This window comes from Pan troglodytes, chromosome 12 (genome assembly GCF_028858775.2).
Source record: "Pan troglodytes isolate AG18354 chromosome 12, NHGRI_mPanTro3-v2.0_pri, whole genome shotgun sequence".
Taxonomy (NCBI): Eukaryota; Metazoa; Chordata; class Mammalia; order Primates; family Hominidae; genus Pan; species Pan troglodytes.
In genome coordinates this window covers 66,654,286-66,673,992 of record NC_072410.2, presented here as the reverse complement: position 1 = coordinate 66,673,992, position 19,707 = coordinate 66,654,286, and the positions used below count along the sequence as shown (strand labels likewise).

Genomic DNA, 19,707 nt, shown 5'->3' with positions numbered 1-19,707 from the left:
TTTGTTTTCCTTTACCTTCTGAATATGCAATAGTTTACTATGGCACATGTATTCCCATTGGAATGCAATTACTTATTCCCAAATTCATATCATATTTTTAAGAAAGCTTCTCCCTGATTGCCATTTAAGTTGATATAAATGGCATCCAGAAGTGGGACCTGAGAAAGGATCACTATCAGAAGGAACAGGTGATTTCTGGGGCTGGTATGCAGTTCTCATTTGAGACCTTTGAGCTTTCTGCTTCCATGGCTCACTTCTGCCCTGGTAAGTCTTTTCTCAGGCTGAGCTTCCCTCTTTTTGGTAGAAACTCTTGATTTTATTCAGGATTTGGTTTGGTTACAAGACCACCTTACATAAAAGACCTTACATGCCTCCTACGATATATATATATATATATGTATTTCTGACAAGTCATTTTTGGTATAAAAGGCAAGTGTCCTTTTGTTTTGAGTAATCTTGTTTCTGTGGAGTTTACATTCTGTCTTTGAGGCACATCTTACCCAGTGAATTTACTTTTGGTTCTTTCTGTATGCCTAATTGAATATTTTGTTCCATCTGCACACCTGGGTTAACATTTTTGTGAATACTTTTATCTTAATTTCATTTTAGCTTGGTTATGTGCATCTGTAAATTATTTCACTCCTTTCCCTTGCTTGCTTCTAAAAATCTTCCAAGAGCAAAAATAAACATCTTAAATGGTGTGTGCTGGATGGCTAATTAAAAGCCCCTAGTGCAGTTGCCACCATCTAAAACATCAGTCCAATCCTATAACAGGATTTATAGGATGTTCTTTACTCATCAGAGATTGATAAGAAACAGAATGGGATCCTCAAACATTAAGGTATACGAGGTCTTCTGGAACCCCAGCCAGCTATATTATGGCCCATATTTAACGCATGTTTCTAAATGGCCTATACTTGTGCACATTTCTAAACTGATGAGCAAATTACATCAGGGAAGATTCAGAGCCCAAATGGTCATTGTTCAAACTGTCTAAAAACCTCTAGAACTATATGGTTAACACGTAGAGCTTTCCAAGTTATCTTTCTCTATTTTTTTTCTGCCTATTTTGAATATGCTGACTTTTCTACAGGTGCTGAAATAAAACTTAGTGATTGTGGCATTCTAGACAACATTAAAAAAAAAAAACCTTAGAGGGCTTTCAAATTAATGACTTTAAAAATTACAACAGCTTCGTGGTAACCAACAATCTAAACCTAAGAGCAATCCCTTTTAATGTACATTTAGGTGTGTCTGACTAACAATTGCTTAGGGCAGTGGAGCGGTTAATTGAAGGATTGATAGTCTGTAACTACATAAATGTATATAAAACTTAGGCTCTCAGATCAAACAGGTCAAAATCTCGAGCTCAGAGGAATAAAATAAGGTGTCTCTGTCTGGCATAAATATTTCGTTGCCTGACATGCAGGGGCGAAAAAGAAAAAGCCAAAAAAAAAAAAAAACCTTGCTAAAATGCTTCTCCACCCACATTAACTAGTCAAGCAAACAAGGAGAGCAAATGAAAAGAGCGATTTGTTACTAAAAATTCAAGGCCACCTGGAGATCCATTTTTCTCGTACAATTCAGCCAGTTCTAGCTAAAATGTAAACATTGAAAATTTAACCCTAAACTTATTTGAAACTAAAAAAGAGATAAAAAATTTTTTTAATAAATCAAACTACTACAGAAACTGCTTTACCCAAAATTTTGGTCCATACTTCATTAGATTACTTATCAGGAGAAATAATAGTTTTAGCTACATAAATGGGTTACGTTTTGTCAGGAATGTAATATAGATCCAATTGTCTTTTATAAACCAGTGACTTTGTATGTTTCACTGTCTTGTGACTAAAATTCTAAAACGAAAGCTATAAGATCTTTGTGTATATATGTGTTTAGGTATGTTTATGCATATGTGTATATATCATGTTATATGTTGTGTCTATATTTTAAAATCTAGTATCGTCAGACAGAAATCCCTTAGGAAATTCTATTCAGATTGGCTTAGATAAATGGAGCACTCATATAAAATATATGGTAATTAACCCAAATGCCTTTTAGTTCATGTGACTTAAGCAAATCTTTAAATAAGCTAGTTTTAAAATCATTGGTAAAATAAAAATAAAAATGTCTTCAAAATTGTCTGTATACATTTTTCCCAGGGTCTACTGGTCAGACAGTTTCATATTTGTCTCTGCTAGATGTTTTAAGGTGTCAAGGTTTGACACAAAGGTTATAAGACTAAACCCAGCCTAAAACAGAATGATCTTTGTTTGTGTAATTGCTTGATAAGACTAATTTAATATTGTTGGCTTAATAAAAACAGCTGTATTTATCAGTAAAATATCCATATATTTAACTTTAAGATTCTTATTTAGGTGCGCACCTGATATTCACAGGCTAAACAATGGTTAACAGGAAAATAACTTGAAATGATGACTAGAGCTTTTCCTAATATCTCAGTTTTCATAAGTAATTTCATAAAATTGTTAAAAATAAATAAATTAGGTAATTTGAAAGAGATAAATGTTTATAAATAAATTTTCATATAACTTGAGATTTTAAAGTTATTTTATGTGGAATTAATAGACATAAATTACATGTCTGGATGAAAATTTCCAAATAAATTAAACCAATGAAAATCTGCTTTCTCTTTATAGCTGGCAACGTTAGTTATATTACCAAGGCTTTGACTGGAATATCATATTTGAAAATGCACATAGAATGCCTGGCTTCAAGGGTTTTCAGCATTAAAGTGAATAGATTAAAAATTTCACTTCCTGACAGGTCCAGGAACCTTAAGACTATAGATGAAATCTAAAGTCTGCTTTGGCTTGGCTTCCTAGCCTCAAGAGGTTTTTAAATCTGAGATTCCTAAGTGACCAATTTAGAAAGAAAAAGTTATGTTTCCAAAGGAGAGTTATAATACACCTGTTATTAGATTGTAGCTCTGTGTATTATTTCAAGTCCTTGTTATCAACCTATAAACTAGACTAGATCATGAATTCTTCCAGATCCCTCCAATTCAACTTTTTTTCCCTTGAAATTATTAAAAACTGAACCTCTGTTCCTGAAGCTTCATAAGCTGAAACTAGATGAATTTTAAGAAACAAGTCTCATGCCTGATGTAAGGGTCCCAGAAAAAGTTCACCAAACTCTCCAATTCCTTAAACGGAGATATTTAAACTGAAAACCAGGACAAGAGGTTGAAGTTTTTACACCATAGAGAGCTTTTCCGAAGATGTCAGAACAAGATTCCATATCATGATGAGACTCTTACCCCTCTTAATGTCTACCTTTTTCTTTCGGCAGGATAATGGTCATTTGATTTACTCAATTGGTTGCCTGTAAGCATAGGTTTCATGGCTTTAAACTACGTGCAAACTGGGATTGTCATATTACTATTAATCTTACTTTGAATTTCCCTTTCTCGAATTTTGTATCTGTTACTCATTACATTTTTTCAGAAATACAACTTCTAACAGAATAATGCTGTCCCAGCACTTTGAAGTGACAGCCAAAGGCTACAAAACAGACAAAATTGAACTTAATAATGGACTCCTGGTAGACTTAGCCTGAGAGCCTCTCCCTTCAAACCTTCTTTGTTGCTCAAAAGTGGCTTTAAAAGGGCTTTAACGCTGATTCCCAGCTGCCATTCACACCCTCCTATACGAGATCAGACCAGCAACCTGCGCCAGATCCAGCCAGGCCAGGCACTGAGGGATATCAAAATCTAAATATAGGATAATTGATCAGTGATGTTTTTGGAGAAAGATATTGATCAAAAAGGGGGAAATGTAAAAGTTGTCAGAATAAAAATAGAGTGACTCATGTTTTAAAAACTACCCTGACAAATAGAGCTGGGAAAAAAATAATGAGGAGAAGATTCTCATTCATAAATGCCTAATAACAAAAACTATCGTGAAAGACTTTGCAAAAACCAGAACCTTGCACAAAAAAATAATTCTTTAAAGACATTTGCTGAATAAGTGCCTACCCAACCTTGGACTAGTGCCACCATTATTATTGATCCTTGTAGCCAAGGATAATTATCTTAAAACAATTATCTAATCCTCCTCAATTTTCCTTTACAAACCTTTGTCTTCCTTTACCTCCCTGAATATGCACATAGTTTACAATGGCACATGTATTTCCATTGCAATGCTCTATTTCTGAATAAATATCATTTTCTTTCAGAGAGCCCTCCTGTTATGTAGGTAAACAATACTATACAGTAAGTATCCACACAATTTATATAATTACTTGTATCCAATAATGTTCAATCCATGTCAAAGCATATTTATTTCAAGACTGTTGCTCCTCTGAAAACTCTTGATTTTATGAAGAATAATATAAATTAAGTTTTTAGTTGTTTACTTCCTTTATTAGTGTGTAAAATTCCTTAGGAAGTGACTTTGGTTTGTTTTCTTTTTGAGACAGAGTCTCACTCTGTTGCCCAGGTTGGAGTGTAGTGGCATGATCTCAGCTCACTGCAAACTCTACTTCCTGGGTTCAAGCAATTCTTGTGCCTCAGCCTTCCAAGTAGCTGAGATTACAGGCGTGCACCACCATGCCTGGCTAATTTTTATATTTTTAGTAGAGACGGGGTTTCACCATGTTGGCCAGGGTGGTCTCAAAATCCCAACCTCAGGTGATCTGCCCGCCTCGGCCTCCCAAAAGTGCTGGGATTACAGATGTGAGCCACTGTGCCTGTTTTGTTTTGCTCACTGCCTTATCGCAAGTGCTTAGAATAGTACCTAGCACATAATAGGTGTTCAATAAATTTTCGATAAATGAATTAGTGAGTGAAGTATAATGAACCTACTAGTCAAGCCACCTTGACCTTCCAACCAGAAAACTCTGGAAATATATGTGAATTTAGACTCATTGAAAGTAGAATTTAACATGTTATTATTATTATTTTTTAGAAACAGGGTCTCACTCTGTTGCCGAGGCTGGAGTGCAGCGGCATGATCATAGCTCACTGACACCTCTAACTCCTGGGCTTAAGCAATCCTCCCACCTCAGCCTCCCAAGTAGCTGGGACTATAGGCATGCACCACCATTCCTGGTTATTATTATGTTTTTAGAGATGAGTCTTGCTATGTTGCCCAGGCTGGTCTGGTCTCAAACTTCTGGGCTCAAGCAATCCTCCTGCCTTGGCCTTCTAAAGTCCTAGGATTACAGGAGTAAGCCACCATGCCCAGCTACTATGGTATTTTTTAATAGTAATTACTTTGTAGCACTTTTTCTTATAGTAACATTTATTTTAGTGCTACAAGTGGGAAATAATCCTTATTCCAATAGCAATACCTATTTAATCTCTATAAACACTTAAGTTAAAAAAATAGCAAAGATAAACCAACAAAAAAGTATTCATTTTCCTCCCAAAACAGAAAAATGATCAGCAACTTTAGGTTGTTTTACTTAGTAATGTATTTAGCAAGGAAGGTACGAATGTATCATAGGCATAAACACGCAACTAGATTTGTACTTCTGGTTTCATTGATAAATCCACAAGAACAGTGGTAAATGATAGGCGTTTTAGCATCTTGGGATCACCTCTCTTGAAGAAACATTTCTCTTCAGGGTTACATTAAGACTGTGTATTTTATTGGATGACCATGAACACATCACAGCAAATCTAACTTGAGGTATTTACTGGTGCTTGTTTAGATGCTGAAGGCAATGCATTAGGAACTGATGGTGACTGATTCTTATCCAATCAGTTCCTGATGCAGTATCTGCGACATCAAAAACTATGTAATAATTATACTAAATATCATTTATTTCCAAATGCAACAACTTTATTCTCTTTTGTTCCTTCATATGAAATTTGCAATTTAAAAAACTCTTTTTAATGTCACTTAATAAAGCAATCCAAAGTCATACTAACAAATAATTTTCTCAATTTACCAAGAGAGATATATTACAATATAACGTGTATGACTAACTTAGCACAGACATTTATTTCATGGCAAACTATTGTGCTAGTGTGAATAAGCATTTATAAAGGGTTTTTTAAAAATAGCTTTTTAAAATTCTCTATCTAACCTACAAGTCAAGCCACCTTAGCTTTTTTTTTTTTGAGATGGAGTCTTGCTGTGTTGCCCAGGCTGGAATGCAATGGCACGATCTCTGCTCACTGCAACCTCTGCCTCCTGGGTTCAAGTAATTCTCCTGCCTCAGCCTTCCACGTAGCTGGGATTACAGGCGCCTGCCACCATGCCCAGCTAATTTTTGTATTTTTAGTAGAGATGGGGTTTCACCATGTTGGCCAGGCTGGTCTTGAACTCCTGACCTCAAGTGATCCACCCACCTTGGCCTCCCAAAGTGTGGGGATTACAGGAGTGAGCCACTGTGCCGAGCCTAAAAATAGCTTTTCTTAAGCCACTCAGTCCTGTTTTTAAATGATAATTTAAAAAATATTAAAGCCCTCAAGTGGATTTGAATGAGAAAATTCTGATGAATTGTTTAATTTTAGATTCATTGATTAGGATAAACTGTATTTCATTTTCAAGATAAGTTTATTATGTTTTCCTCCCTGCCAGCTTTATTGAGGTATAATTGGTATACAGAATCTTCATGTATATAATCTGGTAAGTTTGGACATATATATGTATGTGTATGTATATATATATATATATATATATACACACACTGATATTAGCATTATCACAATCAAGGTAATAAACATATGCATCACTTCCAAAAGTTTTCTTGTTTATTATATTACTTTAAGCACACTAGAATTCTAGCTCACTGAAATGATAAAGTTAGATTTAGAATTAGTACATATGGGAGGCACGTAACAACTTGAAGAATGTGGTGGCCAAACCTATAATTCTGAGAGAGTTACTGGTTTTCTACCTTATTAATAATTTTGCTGGTCATCTTTTGGAGAACCTCTCATTAGAAAATTCTAGTTGATCCTCTAGAATGCCTCCAAATATAGAATGAATGAAGGACTCTAATATTACTTAGCAAATTCATCATTCTGTCCAGTGGGACTTCCAGTTTACATGGGCTATTTTGGACATAAGGGGTAGGAAATAATTGGGTAGGGGATTCAGAAGTAGAATAGAGGTGGAGCTGAGAGATGAAGATCATATAAATGGAGACTGAAGAATCCACTTTTGGCTTTCTGTCTCATTTATCTGGATTCCAAATAGGCTTGAGAGTTAAGGTTAATCATATTTTCATTTTACAGATACTGAAAATTTGGAGTACATTAAAGTATCTTAGGGACATAATTTCTAGCTTATTGTTTCTCTCTCTAGAGGTCTTATATGTGATCAAATACAGTATCTCAATTGTTTACCAGACATTTCCCTAAAATCTGTATATCTTTTGTAAAGGGTATTCAAATGAAGCCAAAGACTTGTAAGCAGAGTGGTCTTAGAAAACCTAAAGACTCCTTACTGGAGAAGGAACCCCAGGAGGAGCACCTGAGAAGCCAATTCATCATGATGTTCCCCTCTAGTTAGTATTGTCTCTCTGTAGTTATAGTTTCTGAGTTTTGCAGCAAGATTTGACAGATTAGGGACTTGGGTTAACAACTCTTGTGGTGGTTGGGAAACCAGTTTGTATTGTGTCATTTGTGTGCTGGGATGAATTGTGATAAGAAAGTGAAAGTAGGTGAAGAATAGGCTTTCTTAAGATTTGATTGTTGCAAATATGCTCTATGTGATCTTCCTCAGGTAGTGTCATTAATTAAAAATAACAGGGCAGGAGCCTTGTCATAATTTTAGGCTTCTTTTGGCTATTATCTGGAGTGTCCAGCATAAGACTGCAAGTTTTAAAAGTCCCAAGGACTGGGATACAGTTGGCTGGGATGACTGGATATTAAAATGTCATCTTTCATTACAAACTACTGCAGGGAATCAGATGGGGAAGGAGAGATTCATCACAGTGGGTGAAAAGGTCCTCTAGGCCAGTGGTTCTCAAAGTTGAGCAATAATCCAGAGGCTTGTTAAAATATAGATTGCTGAGACCCACACCTAGAGTCTCTGATTTAGTAAATCTGGGATGGGGCCCAAGAATTGGCATTTTTAACAAGTTCTCTAGTGATATGGTCCAGGGGCCATAATTTTAGAACCAGTGCCCTACCTTAGGCAGAGACTATTTGAGTTATTGGAAACAGGTGATCTTAAACAGGGCCTTGGTAAGTGAATGTGATGATCTAGAAGGAAAAAGGCCAGAATTGAGCACCTATAGAAGTTCAAGTCCTAGTAATTATTGTAGTTCAAGAATGTTGCTTGTTGAATGTCACTATATTATTATAGGTCTTTAAGGAGTACATTTGTAACTTCCTGTTTTCATTTCCTTTCACCGCAGAGAAATCACAGAACAGAATCTCTGCTTTTCTCTGGCCAACTAATCACTACTTGAGTTTGGAAATATAACTAACATGCCTGTAGACAATGCAAAATGATAGTAAGCAATACAACTGAGAATGGCCACTATAAAACAGAATCCTAAAATTCAGGTCACAGTTTTGAGCAATCTTTAGAGCATTGTATATGCTGAAGAGTATTTCCCAGTAATTGAGGTGTGTATAATAGAACTAAAAAGCAGAGGATCACCCTTTCCAGGGTATTTCAAGAGTTTTTCCAGAGAGATCCTCCTGGTATGTCCATGCCAGGTGACGAGCCCAAATTGGGTACCTTGCAGGGTTACGGATCCTGAGGGGGCTTATCTGATACAGAATTAAGTTTGTAACCAGAAAAGCTCTTTCTGTCCTGCTCTACCTTAATGATAGACAGCTCTGGCTTGGATAAGACGGTTATAGAGACTCATCTTTAGGAGTTTCATGGTGAATCTTGCAGTGATCATTAAAAACACAAGCCATTTTTGTTTATTTTGTTTTGCTATTGTTTTGGTTGGGCTGAGGGCAGGCTGCCAAAGGAGGGAAAAGTGGGACTTTCTGGGCGTTCAATAACTGTTCATCATTTAGTGGTACAGCATGGGGGAGGGCCACAGAAAACTCTAATCTGGATTTCCACAGAAGACAAACATTTGGAGCCTGGGGCCATCTTTACCAGGCACAAATATAATTCAGGTTTTCAACAAAAGCTCAGGATCACAGATTCAGCAGACATCTAAGGTCTAGTCCTGCGGACTGGCAGTAGGTTCTGCTTGTTTGCTCTGATTAAGAGGCCGGCTGCTTGCACCTTGACTTTCATAGTCTTCATGGTATAGGTGGAAAAGGGATAATAAGTGCCACGCTCTAGGTGCTGGTGAATGAGATGATGAGCTAGGAATGCTGAGGACTTAGTTCCCAGGAGCCCTAACAAGGTCTTCGGTCATCAGCAAGACAGAGCCTCTTTACTAAAAGGGTGGGAATCCTGCTGTACTCTATTTTTACTGAAGACTGGCATAAACCCAGTCTAACAAATGATATTTTGAATGTCTCATTGACAGAGATGCCAAATCCTTCACTTATTTTGATGCTAATTACTACCAGGATGTAATTCTAAAATTATTAAGCTTTAAAAGAAAAGTCAGAGTCTGTGTGTTGAAAGGATAAGTGATTTTCTTTTTTTCTTGAAACAGTGACTCAAGCTGTTGCATAAAGGAGTTGGGGCTCCTGATTTCTGAGCTAGTTTCCTTTTTGTTCTTTCATACTAGCTTTCCTCTTGGTTGGAATCTGCCTATCCTGTGGTCTTACATTCCTAAAGTTAAATGACAAGGAAGTTATTTGCAGTCCACAATAACTATTTTTCTTTAAAGTTTATACATGGTTAGATTCTAAGAAAAGTCTATTAAACTGTGTTACTGGTAAATAAGTCATGCCACTTCTTTAATTAAAACTCTCCAATTGCTTGTGGAGTCCCTCACACTAAAACCCCAAATTCTTACCATAGTCTACCTAGCTATACCCGCTAATCCTCTCCTTCCAGTTTTTCTCACTGCACTCCAACCACAGCTTCCCTGTTGAGCTCAAATACAGTGATTCTCACCTTTGGCTGCACATTACAATCCCCTGGGTGCCTCTTAAACAGTGATGCCCAGATCCCATCCCAGGCATTCTGATTTATCAGTGGCACAGCCCTTGATATTGACATTTTCAAAAGCTCCCTGTGCCTCTATGTGCAGAGAGCGCTGGGAACATCTGGAGACTGCAAGAGTGCACTGAGTGTACACACAAGCAAGGCAACAAGCATGGTTCCTGATGCATCATATGTACTCAGCTCTTCAAAAAATATTTCCTACTCTGTTTAATTACATTTATCTTCTTCCCTTTTTGAAAAATGGTCACCAAAAATTGGAATTGGGAATTTTTTCATGTTTGAAAAAATGATTATTTCAACTAGCAGGAGGATACAGACAACATTTAGAAAGTTTCAGCAGCAGCTTAAAAGAGCCCTTAATGAGTCCTGAAAATTAATACGAAGCCGTCTCCTTACCAGAGGTAAGTTATTTCCTGGCTTATGGTTCAGTATTTGTGCTGTTAGTGTGTGAATAACTAGTTCTCAAACTTACCTCCTACTGCTCAACATCAATTTCTGCCAAGGAAATCTAATAGGTCATACTAATGTGCCTTGATACAGAAATGTAATTCTTTTTTTTTGTTTTTTTTTTGAGACAGAGTCTCGCTCTGTCGCCCAGGTTGGAGTGCAGTGGTGCAATCTCGGCTCACTGCAACCTCCGCCTCCTGAGTTCACTCCATTCTCCTGCCTCAGCCTCCTGAGTAGCTGGGACTACAGGCGCCCGCCACCATGTCCAGCTAATTTTTTGTATTTTTAGTAGAGACAGGGTTTCACCGTGTTAGCCACGATGGTCTCGATCCCCTGACCTCATAATCCGCCTGCCTCAGCCTCCCAAAGTGCTGGGATTATAGGCGTGAGCCACTGTGCCCAGCCCAGAAATGTAATTTAATCAAACTGAGATATACAGACTTCTCTTTCTGAGGATACCTGAGGGGATATGTGCCAGTCAAGACCTTGGAAATAGCATTTTAATAATTTTTGTTGTTAAAGTTATCCCACATTTAATTATAAATTTGGTTCATCTGATTTGTTTTGTGTTACTGGGTGAATGAGGAAGATAACTGGCCTTCATTTTTCACCCTGAAGAATTACATTTGTTCTTATTCTTTTTGTGGAAAAGGATTATCTGTTTCCAGGGATCACCGAGAATTAGAGTTGGGTACAGCTCAAAAGTTTCATGGCAACCTCAGCCTAAGCCACAGTTGATTCTAAATTTCAATATTATTTAGGGCAGATGAATGTGTAACACTTACAGAAGGAATGAGGAAGGGCGATTAAATGTGATAATCTGGGGAGTTGAAGTTTGAGGAGGGCCTGGCAGGAGATCGTCCTCTTTTAGACTGTTTGGAATTTGATGGAGTAGCACCCACAAAGAGAGTGGGAGGAGCTTTCAGAGGGAAAACATTTTGGGTTCAGCTTCTAACACCCAAACTCCCTTGGCTGCAATTTTTTAAAAAACCAAGTAGCACTGAAGGAGCGCAGTAAGTAGCAAGCGAATCCAATAAAGGCAAATTAATTCCCAAGGCTGGTTTCCTTTCCAGCACAACAGCACTTTAGAAAAAGACTTTACTAAGATTAAAAGCGGTTGAGCATGAAACAGTAACCATCGAAACTTTTCCCCCCGCCTTGGTCATGAAATAGAAATTTGGTATTTAATTTTGGTTGCCATGCAAGTCTTTTGATTCGTGAGGGCTAGGAAATTGCTCTGTTTAGCATAATCCCAGAGACCACTGTGAGGGATTGTATGAACATCTCACAGTTGCCAGCTGAGATTAAGCCAACTCACAGCCATCCGTGTTAGACCTGCAAGAGAAAGTGTATGAGCAGAGGCACGTGGCTGCCTCAGGTGGAAGCACATCTTCATACATCGAGTGCACCAGCAGAAGCCCTGATGTACCCCTCTGCATTTTTCTTGATGAGACATTATCAAGCTACTCCTCTTGCTGAATTCACAGATTTCTGGCATATGCTATATTGCATGTAATGTCATAAAAGTATAATCTTTGCATTTAGAAAGGATTTACTCTAATCCATATATAGTAAGAAACAGCCAAGTAGGAGTACAGGTGAATGTAAAACCAATCACTAAAAATGATTTTTTAAACAAGCTTTATAGAGAACTTGGAAACATCAAAGCCAAACACTCTAAAATTTGTCCTCAGACAAGAAAACCAGCAATTACATTGAAAAAGTAATGACCGTATACTCACCAAATGGGCAGATGTGTCAATAGCGGTGGCTGTTACCTTTCATAGATGGTGGTGTTCATGTCCTCCCCTCTTGCCCACATCACTGTCATGGCTAAGTGAGACTGAGCCATGATCTAAGCCCCTCAGTCCACTGGGTGGGGCTAATCAATGGTAAGAATAATGATTAAGAACGGAAGGAAGAGGAAACGCCTTCAGAGTTTCCCCACCATCTGCCGTGGATGGCATCTCAACTTGAGTGAGTGTAAGAAGCACATAGGAAACTTGTTACAAATGTAGATCCCCAGGACCTACCTCTAGATTTTGATTCAGTAGGTCTGGTTTTGGTGGCTGCGATTTGCACTTCGGTGGAGATTTTCCACTGCCTTTCTCCAGCTTCACTTCATACTAGACCATTTCTTCCTCTACATTGTAGACTCCAGCTCTAACAAGTTCTGAGAATCCAATGAGCTGTGTTTGCCCATACTTGGAATTATTTCTTCTTTCTCTCTCCCTCCTCTCTCTCTCTTTCACACACACACACACACATACACACACCCTTGTGTGACAGTCACACATTGAAAACTATCACACACTTCCTTCTCTCCCCAGTCTCCCTTTTTTGGCACCTGTAATACACAATGGTGTTTTCTCACTCACATGCTTTCTCCTTCATTGACTGCAAACTTCCAAGTGTTGGCACCGTGCTTATTTATCTCTATATCCTCAACTCTACTATTCTCAGTTTAGCATCTGATGTTTAATAAGTGCTCAAAAAAATTTTGTCAAACTAAATCAAATGTTTGTTGAAGCAAAGAATTATGGATTTCAGCTCATAACTTGTCCTTTAATAATTGAGACTTGACACAATTAAGAGAGTGGTAATTTACAGAGTTAGAAAAGTGGCTTTTCGTTTTAAAAGTCAGGTAAATATAAAGTTACAAAACAATTGAGAAAGAACAATTGAATATAATCTTGTGCCTCATATGGACTCCTAAGTACAAAGCTACTTTTGTAAAATAAGAATGTCTCATCATTAGGATTTAACTTTTTAAATATTGTTCTAAGTTTATTTTCTGGAGTCAAATTGCTCAGGATTAAAAATAAGCAGATTTTATCTTAATCAAAAAACAAGGGCTTCTCAGAGCAACATGAATGACGTTCAGTTTTTTCTTTTCTCTTAATCTTATATTTGATTTTCCTTTCTCTCTAGAAAGTTTAATAGTGAAAAGTTACTATAGAGAAGTGACAGGAGTATGTAGTTCTTCTTCCCTCTGCTAGAAAACATTAAGAAAAGATCATAAATGGAAACATCATATGCTGATGTGGAAGATGAGACAGCTTTGTATTAATCTTAAGTTGTCATGTCCACAACTGCACAGGGAGGTAGGCTCTCAATGGAAGCAAAGACATATACGTTTCTGCCTTGCCTACCTTACTGGGTTGCTGTGATGGGCATTTAAAAAAGAAAAAGGAAGAAACTGATACAAAGTTGTTTTGGCAACAAAGCTATATTAATGTGGATAGATAGTCCACAGGCCAGATAAACTGAAATACAGTAGCAAAGTATCAAGGAGTAAGCTGTTTCTAACACTATCTGTACATTCTGTTCAAGTATTCTGAGGATATTATCTAAGATGTCTCTATATGCATCTTTTGGGTGCACCGCAATGTATGCATTTGTGATCTTAGTTCTATTAGAGACTCTCTATAGATTTGTATTTGAGAGTAACAAATTTCAGTTTGGTTATTGGGTCTGTTCAGACGGTGGCAATTTTCCTATTTCCCTGAAGACTAGTGTTATTTATTCAAAGCTGTAATTATTTGGATATCTTCTGAAAACCTGGAGGACTACCCCTTCCTGCAGCTATCTTGGCTGTGGAATGGTGTGTGGGGTGTCGGGAAGCACATGAGCTTTGGAGTGAAGTGGACCTTGGTGTGACTGCTGGTTCTAATACTTAACTACCTGTGGGCTTTAAGGCAAATTGTTTTATTTCTTGGAGCCTCAGTTTCTGTGTTGGTAATACTTGTGCATGAGATTAAGAACTAAATGTGGTGTTTGTGAAAATGTCTAACTAGTACAGAATCTGATACACAGATTCTCCATAAATGCTAATTTTATTTTGTTTTAATTTTACTCCTATGTCCTTTGGTTAACTCAATTACTTTTTCTGTTAGTTTTACAAATCTTCCACCTCTAGAGTTTACAAACGTTATCCAAATCCCACTCATTTTTTATGCTTGTGTCTTTTTTGTTATTTTCCTCCTTCCTAGAATTTTTTCATATCCATTTCTGTATCTTGCTTGAATTACTGATTTATTATCAATGTACTAGGGTAGTTAGTATATAGGTCAAGAGATGTCTCAATCTCTAAGTTGAAGGGCTTCTGAGTTTACATGATGTTATTGATTCCTCTGAACCTTATGGTATCTAGAGTTGATACAAGCTGTATTTGCAATTCAGTTTTCTCTTCTTTCTCTCCATCATCTGAGACATGTCCTCCCTCAAACTTCAGCCTTGAATTCTGAAACATCTCAGGTCTTTGGATACTCAAACTCAAGCTAGTGCTGAAGTAGTATTAATTTTGTTATATTTGAGTATCTTTTGCATCCTACTTTTTGGAAATTAACTCAAAACAAAGGTAGAAAATCTATATAAATCAACTGAAAAAGTGCTGGTAGATGAGAGGACCCATGAGAATCCACTCAATGTTACTCTCTTCTGTATCCTAATTTCCTAGCAGTTATGATAACTACCTGAAGTTTCCCTAAGTGAACTTCTGCTCTTTGATTTCTGGTTGAGAGTCACTATCCAAGCAATAACTCTTTTCAAGTCTGCTTCCTTTCACCTTGTCTTTTTGTTATTTCTGGGACTGGGACTCTGTATCCTCCAAGGTTTGAAAAATAGCCAAACATTATTTATTATTTTTGCAGCCTTGTAGGCATTTGGAAAATGTTTGGCTTCAAATTGATTTCAATAAAATAGTTGGCTGGAGTTACAAATGAGCATTTTGGCTGGAATTGTGTTAAATACCAGTTTGAATTTTGGTAAAGCTGCCCTGAATACATCTATCTTTGTCAATGGATTTGTTTGTTTATTAAGTGCATACTTTCTGGATTTTTGTGGGAAAAGAAGGTCAGACACAGGAACATGAGGATTAGAAGTGATTACGAACAGGGAAAGGGATTCATGGAGAGTGGTGTCTAGAGATAAGGCATTACGAGAAGGGAATTTGAGTCATAGTGTGCATAAGTGGGTGTCGAGTCCAAAGCCAAAGCCGGAACTGCCATTGAGCTGAGCTTCCCACTGGCATGTTTTCCACATTCTGAATGGTGGAGACATTCTTGAATAGGTAGTCACAATTAACAACAGAACATAAGTATTACTGATACAAAGGATGGTTCCCATAAAAAGGCTTTATCCTTCTCTAGTTCAAGCTTCTGCAAAGCCTTAAAAAGAAGCCAGCTCCACTTCAAGAGATATGGTGCATTCTACATCCCTGTGACCCAAGCGGATAAGTAATGTCCTCAGAGAAAGCCATTATTAGTAGGTTGGATAATGATAATAGTATGAGTAATTGGAGAGAAATAAAGTAGTTTCTGTTAGAATAGTCATTGGGGGCTGCCTATATGTAATTGGGTTGCAACCCTTAAGACTAAACTTATGCCAACTTCTCTTTCATAAAAAAAGAAAATTTTGGAGGTGCTCTTTCTGCAGACCAGAGACATAATAATAATTAACTTCAGTGACATGAGCCACTGATCTGCTCCATGGAATTGAAGTTGTAATGGCTGAATCAGCTTGGACCTACCTTCTCTGGTAGAGTACATCCACAGTAAAAGAAGGAGAAAAGTTTTTCCTGGAAATATTTAGGAGACAGTGTTTAGAATCCAGATCTCTGAAGATTCTTGCAACAGAGAAGAAATGTCAGTCTAAGTTTGTCAGAGTTTTCTTTTTTCTTTTTTTCTGGAGATGGAGTCTCGCTCTGTCACCCAGTCTGGAGTGCAGTGGCACGATCTCGGCTCACTGCAACCTCCGCCTCCCGAGTTCAAGCAATTCTCCTGCTTCAGCCTCCTGAGTAGCTGGGACTACAGGCACCCACCACCATGCCTGGCTTATTTTTTTGTATTTTTAGTAGAGACAGGGTTTCACCGTGTTGCCCAGACTGGTTTCGAACTCCTGAGCTCAGGCAATCCACCTGCCTCAGCCTCCCAAAGTGCTAGGATTACAGGTGTGAGCCACCACGCCTGGCTGTTTGTCAGAGTTTTCTAAGAGGATACTTGGTTTGGGAAGATGGAAGTGATGCTAAAGGCAACAAACATGAAAGCATGGAAGATGATTAGATACTTGCAGCCTGTAAGCCTGTAAGTCTCCACGACAGAATGTTGGGCAAGAGTGCAAAAGGGTAGACTTACCCATTGTCAGCTTCTTGGAGGCAGGGGCCAAGTTTGAGATTTCTTCTGCAATTCTCGCAGTGCTTGACTGGAACTCAATGGCTTCTTTGAGGAGTTGAGTGCCATGCCACAATCTGGCAGGATTCACATCCTGTAAGAAGGTGTTTATTCTAGAAGCAAATGCATCCCCATTGTCAATTTAACTGGCTAGTGACCCAGGAAAAAGGCATAACCCCTACAAAATCTCAGTTTTCTCACTAAAAATTAGGATCCCAGTATCTATCTCACAGGCTTGCTGGGAGTTTAAATAAAAATATTTACATAAAATGCCTAACAATGCCTGAGCTGGAACCATACAGTACTAATAACAGTGTCAAAAGCTGCTATTTAATTAGGGATGACCATGTTCTTAGCCCTCTACTAAGCATTTTATGTAGATTATCTCATTTAATCTTGACAATAACCCTATCAGGAAGGCTGTTACAGAAATCAAACTGAAAATGGGAGAATAACCAATAGCAATACCTTTCCATGGAGTTACAAAGCAACATGGAACTCATTTTTCATAAATATGAGTTCCAGCAATATAGTGAGAAAAGGAGACTGAAAGAGACAGATACCAGGAGGCAGCGTCATTCTCTAATTTTAAGAGCTCCTTTTGAAGAGGACCCTAAGAAAGTCACCTAGGAAGCACCTGTAAAAGGACACCTGGATCTTTATAGGGCAACAGCAAGGGTGGCTAGACATAGTACTGTGAGGAAAAAGATGAATGAAACATTTTCTCAACTGCTTTGGAGATAGTAAGGGAAATTCAGGACCAATTAGAGAAGACAGGGGCTCAGTTTAGGGAAGAAAGCCCATAGGGGGAAAAGGCCAAGGGGATAATACCTGATGCCTAAGGCCTGAGGTCCTAAAAACAATCTTTTAGGATGGAGATTGAAGAATGCACGTCCCTCAGGCAGGGACAATACATACTCAACTATTCTGATTGGCTTGCATATGTTTGGGGAGCGAATGCCAGGAGTCTTCATAAATACTTACTTTTAAGTTACTATATTGAGGTAAATACACTTAGAGAAAAATGCTCAAATCATAAGTGTGCAATTTGATGAATTATCACAAGGTAAACACACCCACGTAACTACCACCCAGGTCAAGAAAGGGAACATTACCATCTTTATAAATATTTACTACTCAGAGTTTTCACATGCTTAGTTTCTTACATAAATTTGTGTCTTTCTAACATAGACATTTAAAGTAAAATGTGGCCAGTTAGGATGTTTTATGCATAAAGTGAGAAAAGTGGCTTGTTTGAAAAATGAGTTGGAGAAAACACTTGAAATCCATCCAATTCTATAAAAGCAATCTATTGAAATCTGCATAAATTATAACTAAAACCTGAAATAAGGGACAATTTAATACACCTTCCAAATCCAACAGGGTACTGAAAAATTGAGGTTCAAGGAGGAATCCCTGTTTTATCATTTTTTGTTTTAAAAGCACTATGCTGCTTAAAGCCTTCAAGAAATTACAGCTTTTGGCACTGTCCCAAGCACATTGTGTGCTTAGCAAATATTTCTTTCTAATGACAATGGTGATGTTACCTTTTTTATATAGTACGTGGTGATCTTTGGCCCCCTAAAGCAAAAATCTGTGCAAAGATATATGACTTTTAGTTCTCTGCAGTTGTTGCTTGGAGCCTCAGGAGAGACAATATTCTTTGTGTATTAGTGGTGTGTTTTATACACGGATTAAAATTATTTGCCCTTTACCTCTATCCTTCTCCACAACCAAACACAGGCTCTGGGTTTTGCAGATATCAATAAGGAAAGAAAATAAGCAGCAAAGCTGGGTGTAAGTTGCTCACATCTGTAATCCTAGCACTTTGGGAGGCCAAGATGGGAGGATAACTTGAGGCCTGGAGTTGTAGACAAGCTTGGGCAACATAGCAAGACCTCATCTCTACAAAAAATTTAACAAGTTAGCTGGGTGTGGTGGCACACGCTTGTAGTCCCAGCTACTTAGGAGGCAGGAGGATTGCTTGAGCTCAGGATTTTTGAGGCTGTAGTGAGCTACGATCAATCACTGCAGTCCAGCTTGGTCAACAGCAAGACCCTGTCTCAAAAGAGGAAAGAAGATGAACAGAAGTATCACAGAGGAAAACAAATTGTGAGTTAAAACCACACCCTTTGCTTCAAGGAGTCAATATTACAACTTAGTATAGCAATTAACCATACCTTATATTAGATCAGATTCCATTATGTGCATACTTGTACTTTAGTGGATAGTCATTTGTGAACTGAAGAAGGTTCTCCATGGCAGCCACCGTGGTGGGTGATGATAAGAAGAAAGTAAAAAGACATTTGCTAAATAGGACAGTTATCTGACTTTTATAGACTATAATGTCCTTAATGGATTCTTTAGTTGAAACTTCACAGGATACAGAGTTGACATGATATGTACATTTGATGATGAATAATGAATATGGTAACATTTACCTGTTTGTGAATGCAAACTCAAGCTCGGTCTTAGGAACTCCCCAAATGATCCCTGTTATGCTAATAATATATTAATTACTTGTTCTGCCTTGATTTTTAGGTTGGCAGTAACAATTAGGAAGAGATGAAGCATCTATTTCATAGGACTATGTGCATTTTATGTTGTTTTTGTGTTCTCAGCAACAGCATTTAGCATTTACCCATTGAGGTTAAAGTATAAATAGATGTCAAATTTATATAAATCTTTCTTCCTTGGCGTCTACTTTAGCCAATGGGTTATAATTTAGTAGCTTTGATTTTGAGTCAACCATTTGGCTTACATGAAAAATTGAGTAACTCTTTCAGGAACTTTTATTAGAATGTAGACTATTCAAGTTAATTATTTAGGGATAAGTGTCATGTGGTAGAAAGTAAATTGGACTGTAGTTTCAGGTTTACCACTAACCAGCTATATGTCCTGGAGCCACTTAATTTTTGGGCCTCAAAATCAGCTAGTGGTTAAAATTGTGGGCTTTGGAGTCAAGCAGACCTGGTTCAAGGCCCTTATTAAGCCTCTAGGAGTTTCAGCTTTTTTTCATCTGCAAATTGAGACCAGTAATAGTCTCACTTCATATAACATTGTTATGGGGACTAAAT

General features: G+C 37.7%; 1 long non-coding RNA gene and 2 other non-coding genes across 3 annotated transcripts in view; all 3 read right to left on the bottom strand.

The window, feature by feature from the left end:
* Positions 1-19,707, bottom strand: part of LOC129143127 (uncharacterized) — a 53,382-nt gene that overhangs the window by 16,892 nt on the left and 16,783 nt on the right. The window lies entirely within an intron of this gene.
* Positions 5,669-5,777, bottom strand: MIR217 (microRNA mir-217). The gene has a single exon (NR_035716.1). It is a non-coding gene; the product is annotated as a microRNA mir-217 (primary transcript).
* Positions 11,676-11,785, bottom strand: MIR216A (microRNA mir-216a). Its single transcript, NR_032045.2, is given in 1 exon segment — positions 11,676-11,785. It is a non-coding gene; the product is annotated as a microRNA mir-216a (primary transcript).